The following is an 11040-nucleotide window of genomic DNA, read 5'->3' as shown; positions in this document are numbered from 1 at the left end:
ACCTGAATTGATGGACTCCGGATGACAAACTGAGAAGACTCTTGAATATCTCCTGATGGGTGAAAAAGATTCTCACAATCGAAAACAATTATGAGAGGATGGCAACAAGCTAGCACCATGAATCTTGAAGAGAATAGAGCAAGATTAAAGAGAAACTCTTCTTCGGTCTTCAAATGATGAGAATGACAACGAGAAACACCACCAAGAATTATTGAGGCACACCGGAAGAATCAAAAGCGAAGAGGTTGAGCCAACTATGAAAAGAATTTGAAAGATCTTGGAGAAAAGCATTTGACTAATGATAACTCATTCTTACGTCAAACTTGGAGAAGAATTTAGGATAGCTCTGGGAAAATAGAAGAGTCAGGTAAGATCCTGGGAAAAGACCTGTGGGTTAGGGCCCACTCAAAAGAACACCGTTGAAAAGATTTAAAAGAGATGTTGCACCGGTTGAATTAAATGACTTGAATGAGATACCAATCTCGAAAGAGCTTGAACGAATGCAGAGTGGAAACACGAATCTTTGAGATATCTTGAGCACTCCGGAACAATTTAATAGCGAGAGATGGATGATTAAGAGGTGCACCGGCATAAGAAAAGCATTGGAAAAAAAAGAAAAGGAGTATGCTTAATACCAAAGCTTGAATTAAATCCACCGGAGAAGAAAAGAACGAGGAATGACGAACTTGAAGCTCCATTAGAATCTTCATGAGAATCACCGGATAAGAACATTGACGGAAAAGAATGGAGAAACTTCCCATCAATAAAATGGATACTTGAAGAAGAAATCTTAGTCCTTGAAGAAAACAAAAGGGAGGGAGGGTGGGAAAAACAAAGGCAACTTGGAGACGGATGAAACAAACACCGTTGAGAAGAAGGGATAAATGATCTTGCAAATGTTGACGTGAACGGATCCACTTGAGGAGAGACACACCGGTTAAAAAAAAGGATTGACAAGACAGACTCGATGATCAAGAAGGATTAGTATTCACATAGGAATATGAGAACACCATTTGGAAAAGGTATGGAATCAACATTTGACTTCGAAGCAACTCGAATACCACAACTCAAAACAAAACAAAGGATTGGCTTGCAAAATAAGCCAGAACAAACATATGATAGAGATTTCGTCCGAAGTTTTCGTGGTGGGGCCTACACGGGCTCGATCGTACAGCACCATCATGTACAAGGCAGTGCACATGACATACGAAGCGTCCCCGAGTCGGCATAGCCAAGGACTCTTTAAGACACAACGAGACCACTGTAAAATCGACCGTGAATAGGCGGACCACTAGACGTCGAACCCCAATTTCATATCATACATCCGTCGGAAAGATATCCTAAGAGCTACTTGAATTCCCACCTATGAAACTCCCGAAATTTTCAGGTTATGCAATCAGGTGTTGGGGATACAGGGGAAGCATAATATCTCACCCAAAACTAACAAATCCTACATCCAGCTGTATCCATCCTTCAACACATAACCAAGAAACCTTCGGAAATCGTCTACCTCAACCTTCGAAAAGCATCCGTTATACAAGTCATGGCAATACTCCCGTACTCACCTCAGTACTGGGTTATCGGGGTTATCTCACCAACAACTGCATAAAAGAGATTTTCGATGTCGGCGTACTAAACTCAGGTATTCCAGAACTGCAACGATAAAATTATGACGACAACACCTCAGAGCTCAACTCCCCGGGACACTTCCACTAAACCCCTGACAGGAGGCACCAAGACAATGTTCTCATCATAAAACCATCGGAACGATTCCAAGATACCCGCGTGATCCTAAAAAAATTTTAGTGAAATTTGAGAAGAGAAGAGTCAAAACTCTACGTCAGGATGCCTTACCAGAGCGATGAAGAGACTGGGGAGTAAAAAGAATTCCTAACTCTCCGATATATATAATCCTAAATGACTCAAAATATTTTTCTAGACACAACTCGGCCGCTAAAAACGATCAAGCAGTGGGGCTCCTAAGGTCGGGGAAGGCTCTGATACCAACTTGTAACGCCCTCGATGCGGCTATATCTCCCACGTGTCGAAGCACGACTTAGAGGCATAACCGCATTGAAAGCAATGTCGCAAGTGAGGTAATCTTCACACAACCCATGTAATACATAAGGGAAAGAGATACATAGTTGGCTTACAATCGCCACTTCACACAATTACATGAATAAAGCATTACATCATCCAGATACAATCAAGGTCCGACTACGGAACCAAAATAAAAGAAGAACCCCAAATGCGACAAAGGTCCCCGATCGACCCCAACTGGGCTCCACTACTGATCAACTAGAACGAAACAACACAAAGGGCAAGATCTTCATCGAGCTCCTCCTTGAGCTTGGTTGCGTCATCTGCACGGTAACATAGGCACCTGCAAACTGGTTTTGGAAGTATCTGTGAGCCACGGGGACTCAGCAATCTCGCACCCGCGAGATCAAGACTATTTAAGCTTATAGGAAGGATGGAGTAATGAGGTGGAGCTGCAGCAAGCGACTAGCATATATGGTGGCTAACATACGCAAATGAGAGCGAGAAGAGAAGGCAAAGCACGGTCGATAAAAGTATGATCAAGAAGTGATCCTATAGCAACCTACGTCAAGCATAACTCCAACACCGTGTTCACTTCCCGGACTCCGCCGGAAAGAGACCATCACGGTTACACACACGGTTGATGTATTTTAATTAAGGTCAACTTCGGGTTTTCTACAACCGGACGTTAACAAATTCCCATCTGCCCATAACCGCGGGCACGGCTTTCGAAAGATAATACCCTGCAGGGGTGTCCCAACTTAGCCCATCACAAGCTCTCACGGTCAACGAAGGAATAGACCTCCACCCGAGACGTTCCGATCAGACTCGGTATCCCGGTACAACAAGACATTTCGACAGGGTAAAACTAAACCAGCAACACCGCCCGAATGTGCCGACAAATCCCGATAGGAGCTGCACATATCTCTTTCTCAGGGCACACTCAGATGAGCTAGCTACGAGTAAAACCAACCCTCAAGTTTCCCCGAGGTGGCCCCGCAGGCAGCTCAGTTCGGACCAACACTCAGAGGAGCACTGGCCCGGGGGGGTTAGAATAAAGATGACCCTTGAGTCTGCAGAACCCAAGGGAAGGTGGTAGGTTGTTAGTGCAAATGGTAAAACCAATGTTGGGCATTGCTGGAAGAGCTTTACTTAAGGCGAACTGTCAAGGGGTTCCCATTATAGCCCAACCGTGTAAGGAACGCAAAATCCGGGAACATAACACCGATATGACGGAAACTAGGGCGGCAAGAGTGGAACAAAACACCAGGCATAAGGCCGAGCCTTCCACCCTTTACCAAGTATATAGATGCATTAATTAAGTAAGATATATTGTGATATCCCAACAAGTAAACATGTTCCAACAAGGAACAACATCTCCATGTTCCAACAAGGAACAAACTTCAATCTTCACCTGCAACTAACAACGCTATAAGAGGGGCTGAGCAAAGCGGTAACATAGCCAATCAACGGTTTGCTAGGACATGGTGGGTTAGAGGTTTGACATGGCAATTTGGGAGGCTGACAAGCAAATGGTAGGCATCGTAGCATTGGCATAGCAAAGAGCGAGCAAACTAGCATAGCAAAGATAGTAGTGATTTCGAGGGTATGATCATCTTGCCTGAGATCCCGCAAGGAAGAAGAACGAATCCAAGAAGAAGACAAACGGTCGTAGACGAACGAATCCTCACAACTCCGGAACGAAACCGAAGCTAACGAGAGAAGCAACCTGGAAAGAAACAAACAACATAGTAAACACACAAGCATAAACAAGTCATGATGCACAAACAAGTATGATGCATGTCCGATTTAATGAGGCATGGCATGGCAAAGTGCAACAAACAATACTACAAGTTAAGTGGAGCTCGATATGCAACGAGGTGCATGTTGACGGAACACCACATCAATTATTTAGTTATCTCTCGTTTAAGCTACCCAACAATATTAACTGTTGTTAAACATGGCAAGGGGTGAAACATAATATAAACTATACCATCTAAACAATTTAAATGGGGCCGGATATAAAAACAACAAATTCGGTAAATCCCCATATGCATTTAGCAATTTAATGCAACAACAAGTTTAAACATTTTAAATGTTGTTTATCATGATGCGGATGACATATACAAGTTTTATGCAATTTTATGAAAATGTTGACATGAGCATGTTATGAAGCATTTGGTCACCATGGCGGAACAAAAAGGGTGCCACGGCGGCGAAACAAAAAAAAATGGTGCCACGGCAACATATCCGAAAATGATGCCACGGCAACATATCCGAAAGTGATGCCACGGCAACATATCGGTTCCGGTAGCTCACGGAGATACCGGTGCAAAAGGAGGCGTGCGGATGCGTGCATGGATGGTGGGGTGATCCCGGATTCCGGGTGTCCCACATAATGGTGGCATGGCTTACGGCGAACGTGCAAGGAACAATTCGGACATGGTGCAAACACGGGCATCTCATACAACGTGCATTCGGTCCACGGCGGTCGTTTCGGGTTATACCTTCGAAGCGTTCAAACGAGACGGTTCGCATTCGGAGCGGTGTAGAGGAAGTAGGCGTTCACGGGACGTCGTCGGAAGTAGTTGTTCACGTGGCGACGGTAGTGGAAGTAGTGGTACACGGCGGCGGCGGTAGTTGTTCAGGGTCTTGGCGGGTCGTCGTGTAGCCGTACATGTTAGTCGTGGTACTTGCGGTCTCGGCGATGGTAGTCGTTCACGTGTCGTAGTCGATGTAGTTGAACTTGACGAAACTCTCAGCAACAGTAGTGGTGCCTATCGTAGTGGAACTTGGCGCATCCAACATCTTCGGGCGTAGAGGTACTTGCAAAAACCGAGATGGTCTTGACGATCCAGCGAGACGACGTGGTTCGGGGCGGTCTCGGTCTTGGCGTCCGTGCGGTAGCCGCGAGCTCATGGCCTACAGCAGCAGCAAGGGGCGGAACGGGTCGGAGACGCCGTGCGCTGATGGTGGTGGCGCAGGGGCTTCACGCGAACAGGGCCACGACGATGCTGATGGGGAGGTGTGAAGGAGGCAGGGTGCTGGCGAAGGAGGGAGCAGGGGCGATGCTTGGGGCTCGGGGTGGCGCTCGGCAAAAGGAGCAGCTCCGGCGATGGCTGCGGGGTGGAGGAGGCGCGACGGGACGGCTCGGGCAGCGGGATCAGGCGCTGGAGGCGCAGGCGACGGAGAGCCGCCGGAGTTGGCTGCACCGATGGGGTCACCGGCGTGGCTTGGAGAGGAAGAGGGACTGGCCGGCGGCGTGGCTCGAGCGAGAGGCTCTCGCTCCTCTCTGGCGGCAGAGGGAGGAAGCAGCAGCGACGAGGCTCGAGGAGCTGCTCTCCTTGAGCGCTCGGGCGACGGGGCGGCTGGCGCCGGTGGAGGGAGGAGGCGGCTAGGGGAAAGGGAGAGGGGTCGCGCAAGGAGGGCCATGGCTGCGGGCACGGGAACGAGAGGGAGATGGGGATCGAGAGGAGGGATGCGGGAGGATCGGGAACGGGCGCAGGAGAGGGCGATGGGGTCGAGCGATGCGACGCTGGAGGGAGGACGAGGGGAGAGATGAGGGTCGTGCTAGGGGGGCTAGGGTTCGGTCGGTGGGGCTGGGCCTTGGGAGCAAATGGGCCGGCCTGGTTTGTGGGCTGATGGGCAACCAGAGAAAAGAAGTGAAAAAAAGGAGAGTTGTTTGGACCGGGAAAAAGAAAAGGTTTGAATTTATTTCGAATGGTATGGACTAGGATAACATTTTGGAAGAGTCCAAAAATGTTAAGAATTTAGGAGGAGCCTCGATAAAAGAGGTAAGAATCGTTGGCAAAGTTTGGGGACCAAACTTGAAGTAGAAAGGCCATGGGAATTTTGCAAGTGTGTTACGGTTAATTCCAATCTAATGGAATATTTAATATAGCTCCCTAATATTGGAGGATATGTTATAAAGAGAAGTCACCATGTGAGTCCCTCGATTTAAATGGATCGAAAAATCCATACAATTTATTTAGTTGAGGTTTTAAAAATTAATGATATGATGGCATGATGACATGATGCAATGCACATGATGCAAGGATGAATGCAACAAATAAAACAAATCACACGACGAAACTCGGAATAGCTGGAAGTCTTCTGGAGCGTCGGTCTCGGGGCGTTACAGTTATTTACTTCTCTGGGTACCATACATTGGAAAAGTGAATCAAGAACCTGAATCTCCTTCCTTCTGGGGTTTACGACCACAAGGAACCAGTGGACGTTTAAACTGTTCGTAGGTAGGAAAACCTGGAGTGCACAGATAATTAGATCAACGTGCATAGTAATAAAAAATCTATTCTACGCCAGGTTAAAATACCATATCATGTTTCAAGTAGGTGGTGCCTTGTGTTGTTCCAGGAATGCCTGCCAAAGCGTCCTCGTAGCACTCCTCTATCCTACCATCTCTTTCGAGCTTAGCGACACCGGCCACCCTCTCAATGTAAACCAGTTGGCCGTCCCTTGTGTCAATTGGTTCATCATGACGCATGAGCTGGATCGCAATATCAACCACCTACAACAATAATCAAGTTAATTGTATTGTACAAAACTGAAACTTCATAAACTAATTTGTGAAATACTATCTTACTTCGTCACCCAACCATACGCCATCTTCATTTTCATCTTTATGGGTGAGGCATTGCAAATGCTTTGATAGCACAACAATGTCATCAACTAAGACCATTTGTTTTTCACGATTTGTAGTGTTGATCAGTGACGCCACGAAATCCGGTCGAACCACGTCTAGCTGGTCCCTCTGGGTTACAGGAGCTTCTGACCTTTTTTTAAGTTGCTAGAGCCGATTTTCCTCTTTTTATTGTTCGTGTCCTCCGAATCATTTGTACACTCTGATGGAGTCTTGTTTTTCCTTTTTTTTTCTTCTCAGTGTCGTACGAAGCATACTCATCATTCTTAAATAATTGCAATACCATCCTTTTCTTTTCACCCCCATGACTTGGTGGCGTCGATTCAACCACACTTACTTGTTGCTGCTTTCGAAAGGATTCATCATGGCTGTCATCATCTGTGAAGGCATGGAGCTCTTTAGGATCTCGCAATCCCATAGCCTTCACAGAGTGCTGCTTACCCCGTCTGTTGAACGGATTCTGTCATACGAAATAAACCGCGGGTTAGCCTTTAGAAGATTCTTGCTCAATTATAGGTAAAATGTGCATCACCTGGAAATCTTCAAGGCTTGTGGTGGCTTTGGAATGCATTTGCTTATCAAAACTAGAAGCTCCCTGGATATCATCCACCTCTTTCAAAAGCTTATGAACACCACTGAGATCCTGTTTGATTTTTACAACAGCTCTTTCGAATGCTTCATCCTGTACGTGGAAGATCACATGTTATTTCTGAAATGACATTGATTATTTCATAATTATTTAGCATGCATGCGTACGTCAGAATCTTCATCAAGGTTCTTCATGGGGGGCTCCATGTCATCATTTTTATTCCCTGCTTACAATCGTGCTTAGCAGCGACCTCCGTGACATCCTTTTGTTTCCCCTGGTCAGAAGCCTGCTCAGCATTCTCAACAGAGGCCTCCATTAGGTGTGAAGGTGCCCTGAGGTCAGATAGATGTATGTCCTCCACTCCTGGAAATATTTCATCGTGTTTTTTCTTTAAAAAAACATGTTAGTCTGGGGTGTTTTCATAGTAAACTAATTTAGAAAAAAAACTTGTACACGTAAATTTCCAATTATATATACTAATCTCATAATTCTAGGCTTACGTTCAATTCTTTGATGAGGTCCTTCGTGAGCTTGCCATTTGTACGGGTACGCCTAAGGCACTCATCCATTTTATTTTCAAGGGTGCACATCCTATCGACTTGTTCTGCACCGGCCTCCCGCACGAGGGAGGCAACTTCTTGCAAATCAGTCAATACACGTCTGACGAGTACCTTAATCTGAGACTTTGAAACAGTTACAATCATATAACTTCATACTAGTTGGAATGTTACAATATATATTTGTGCATGATGTAACTCATTTACCTGAGCGTCAGTCTTTGGTTTGGCCAGCATACCATCTCGTGCTAGAATGAAAGGCCTCATTAGGTCCTCAACATACTGTAGTTTAGTGTCATTAGTATGATTTAGAAAATATATATGTTACATAATTCAGACAATGTGCTGACATTTTACCTCTCCAACTCCCAGATAATTATTTTGGATTATATTGTTAACCTTTTTTGCCTTCTCCTCGTTCCAGTTCTGGATCAGTGGCCTTAATCTTGATTCATACGAGATGCTAGAGTCCAATTGGTGCACTCTGAACTTCTCGTAGTACCTTGTCTGCATGACAAGAAAAGCAGTTTACAAACATTCTCGTACATTATGTAATGTATGTTAGGTAACTGATAATTGTACTACTACGAATTACCTGCAGCAGTGGTAGATTCCCCTCCAGAATTGCCTCACCATATACAAAATTCTTTACGCTATCCATAAGATAGACAAGCGTTAGCTGTCCAAGATTTGTGCCCTTTATTGTCTCAACGTTTCTAACAATCCCAATATATTTGTTATCCACATACTCCTTTTATGTTTGGCATACATATTTGCCTATGGTGTACAAGACAAATTGCCTAACAAAGTTTGGTGTGCTATCGACTTTCATCTTGGCTAGCAATCCTTTGAAAGTTATTTTGGTGTCCTTACGATCTTTTAGTTTCTTCCACAACTCCATATTATCATCAAGATTTGAAGGGACGTGCTTCTTCCCATGGCAGGGCATGCCTGTTATATGCGCTACATTTTCCAGTGTGATCCTACATGGTATCCCATTGATGATAAAGGCATCCTGCTCTGCGTCATATGAATTAGCGTTGGCCAGGCACAATACACGTCTAATTTTGATGCTAGGTGTCTTGAGTAGTCCACTCAGTCCTATCAACTGGATGTACATCCTTTGCTGCATGTTTAATATATTTATGAACTCCTCATATGGCGGCAAAGAAGCATTCTGGGTTCAATAGATGTGCAAGTGTGATTAGATTCAGCACGGTATACAATTTAAACACTCATACAGATGAATACAACTTATATATACCAACATAAAAATTGTGCTCTACGCTACTGCATGAGGTACAAGCATGCTGAGTTGCATGCATGTGCAAATACTATCATGTGATTCAGCTTGGTTATGTTTGAACGGTAATATAAGGTAATCTCCATTGCAAGGCACTTATCTGAAATAAATAAAGATTGGAAAATAAAAAACTGTCCAATTGTGGTCTCCTCAACTCTAGGCGCTAATCATGGTCAGTAGTATGGAATTAAAACATGGGCCATTGTCGGGGGTTTGGTGTGACATATGCCAAAGGATGGCTAATCATGAGGGGGGCTAGTAGGACGTCGTCGGTGCTAGGAAACGGGATGAGGCGAAGACATGCACGCCGGCGAATCTTACCCAGGTTCGGGGATCTCCTAGGAGATAATACCCATAGTCCTGTCCTGCGGGGTCTCTGCATGATCACTAAGGCGCTAGCAAGTACAATGGTGCTCCTCGAGCTGTATGCTTGGGGTATAAGAAAGCAGGGCTAGCTCTCCTCTCTCTCTCTATGTGGTGTCTAGATCTAACTGGATTGGGAACCCTTTGCATGAGTGCCCTGGGGGTTTATATAGGCCTACCCCCAAGGGTACAATGGTAATACTGGCCGGGTGTAGGACCCGGCTGTCAGTGTCTCCTGTCGCTGGCTCCTTCGCCGCCCGCTGGGGCCCGCCGCCTGGGGAGCCTCGCTGGTTGGTATGGTACGGAGCCGACAGGCCGCCTGTGCCGCTTGCAGGTCCGGCCGACTACTTGTTACTGTAGCCGTAATGCTAATGATGCATGCTTGGTCGAGGGGGGCGTGGCTACAGTCTCGTCGTCTGGCGGGAGATCACTATAGCCACACCGTGTCTTGTCTGGTTAATGGCGCGTGGACTCCGAGGGAAGAGTGGGCCGCCTGCTAGAGGCTGGCCTCCCTTGGGTCCGATTGGTCAGGTGCCGCCGCCCTCCGGGCTCTCGCTTCCTGGTAGGCCCCGTCGCCTGTAGGCCATACCGACAGGCCGTCATGGGAACAGGGTTCCACCTGACAGGGGTGACGTCAAGGGTGGGATGGCAACAGTGCCGCGCCGTGTGGAGATCTCGGCTGGTACGGGACACTGTGGCCGCGCGCTGCCCTGGATATGGGGGTGATGGGCTATACTGTTGCCACATCATGTCTTGTCTTCTTCATGGGGGCGCAGACTTTGAGGGCGTTGTGGGCCGCCTGACAGGAGCCGGCCTCTTGGGAGGCCGCCTGCTGGGAGGCGGCTTGACTTGGGGCCGTCTTCTGGTGTTTGGCCGTCCTCTGGCAGCCGGCCTCTTGAGCCAGCCGACCACCAGAAGGTGGCGCTTCGTCCTCGACGCTTGAGGGGCGCTGCCGGCCCGATGTCTTGAAATACTCAGGGACTCAGGTTAGGCTACCCGTGGCCCATTACTCCGACAGTAGTCCCCGGAGCTGGTGAGGTGTCGCGGCTGACAAGTCGAGGTGCCTCATCAGTTTCCTTCTCCGAGCGCTCTTGCTTCATCCGTCTTCTGATAGGCCACCCGCCGGGAGTCGGTCATGACTAGGAGGATTGGCCGGGTGACTTTGAATTGTCATGGCGGGAATCAGGTGGCATGCCTTCTAAGCTTCTACCCCACCGCCCGTTGCGAGCGCGCCACGCGGCGCCAGATATCCGGACCAGCCTGCCAGTCCACGCACGCGATGGGACGCGATAGCAGGCTAGGCCCGCTACGACTGGGCCTCGGCGCGCGGGTGTATCCACTGCTGCCGAGGCGGACCGTTGCGATTCCGCGCAGAGTTACTGCGTGTAGTAACTCACGCAATAATCATGGGGGCGTGGGGCGTGGGCGCAGTTAATCCCATGATCCCACGCCCCGCCCCCTCGACTTCGCAGCCGAGGGGCTATAAGTAGGGGGGAAGAGGGAGCGGCGGAGCACGCGCACCCTCCTT

Source organism: Triticum aestivum, chromosome 3A (genome assembly GCF_018294505.1).
Source record: "Triticum aestivum cultivar Chinese Spring chromosome 3A, IWGSC CS RefSeq v2.1, whole genome shotgun sequence".
NCBI classification, from domain to species: Eukaryota; Viridiplantae; Streptophyta; class Magnoliopsida; order Poales; family Poaceae; genus Triticum; species Triticum aestivum.
This window is presented reverse-complemented; position numbering follows the sequence as displayed.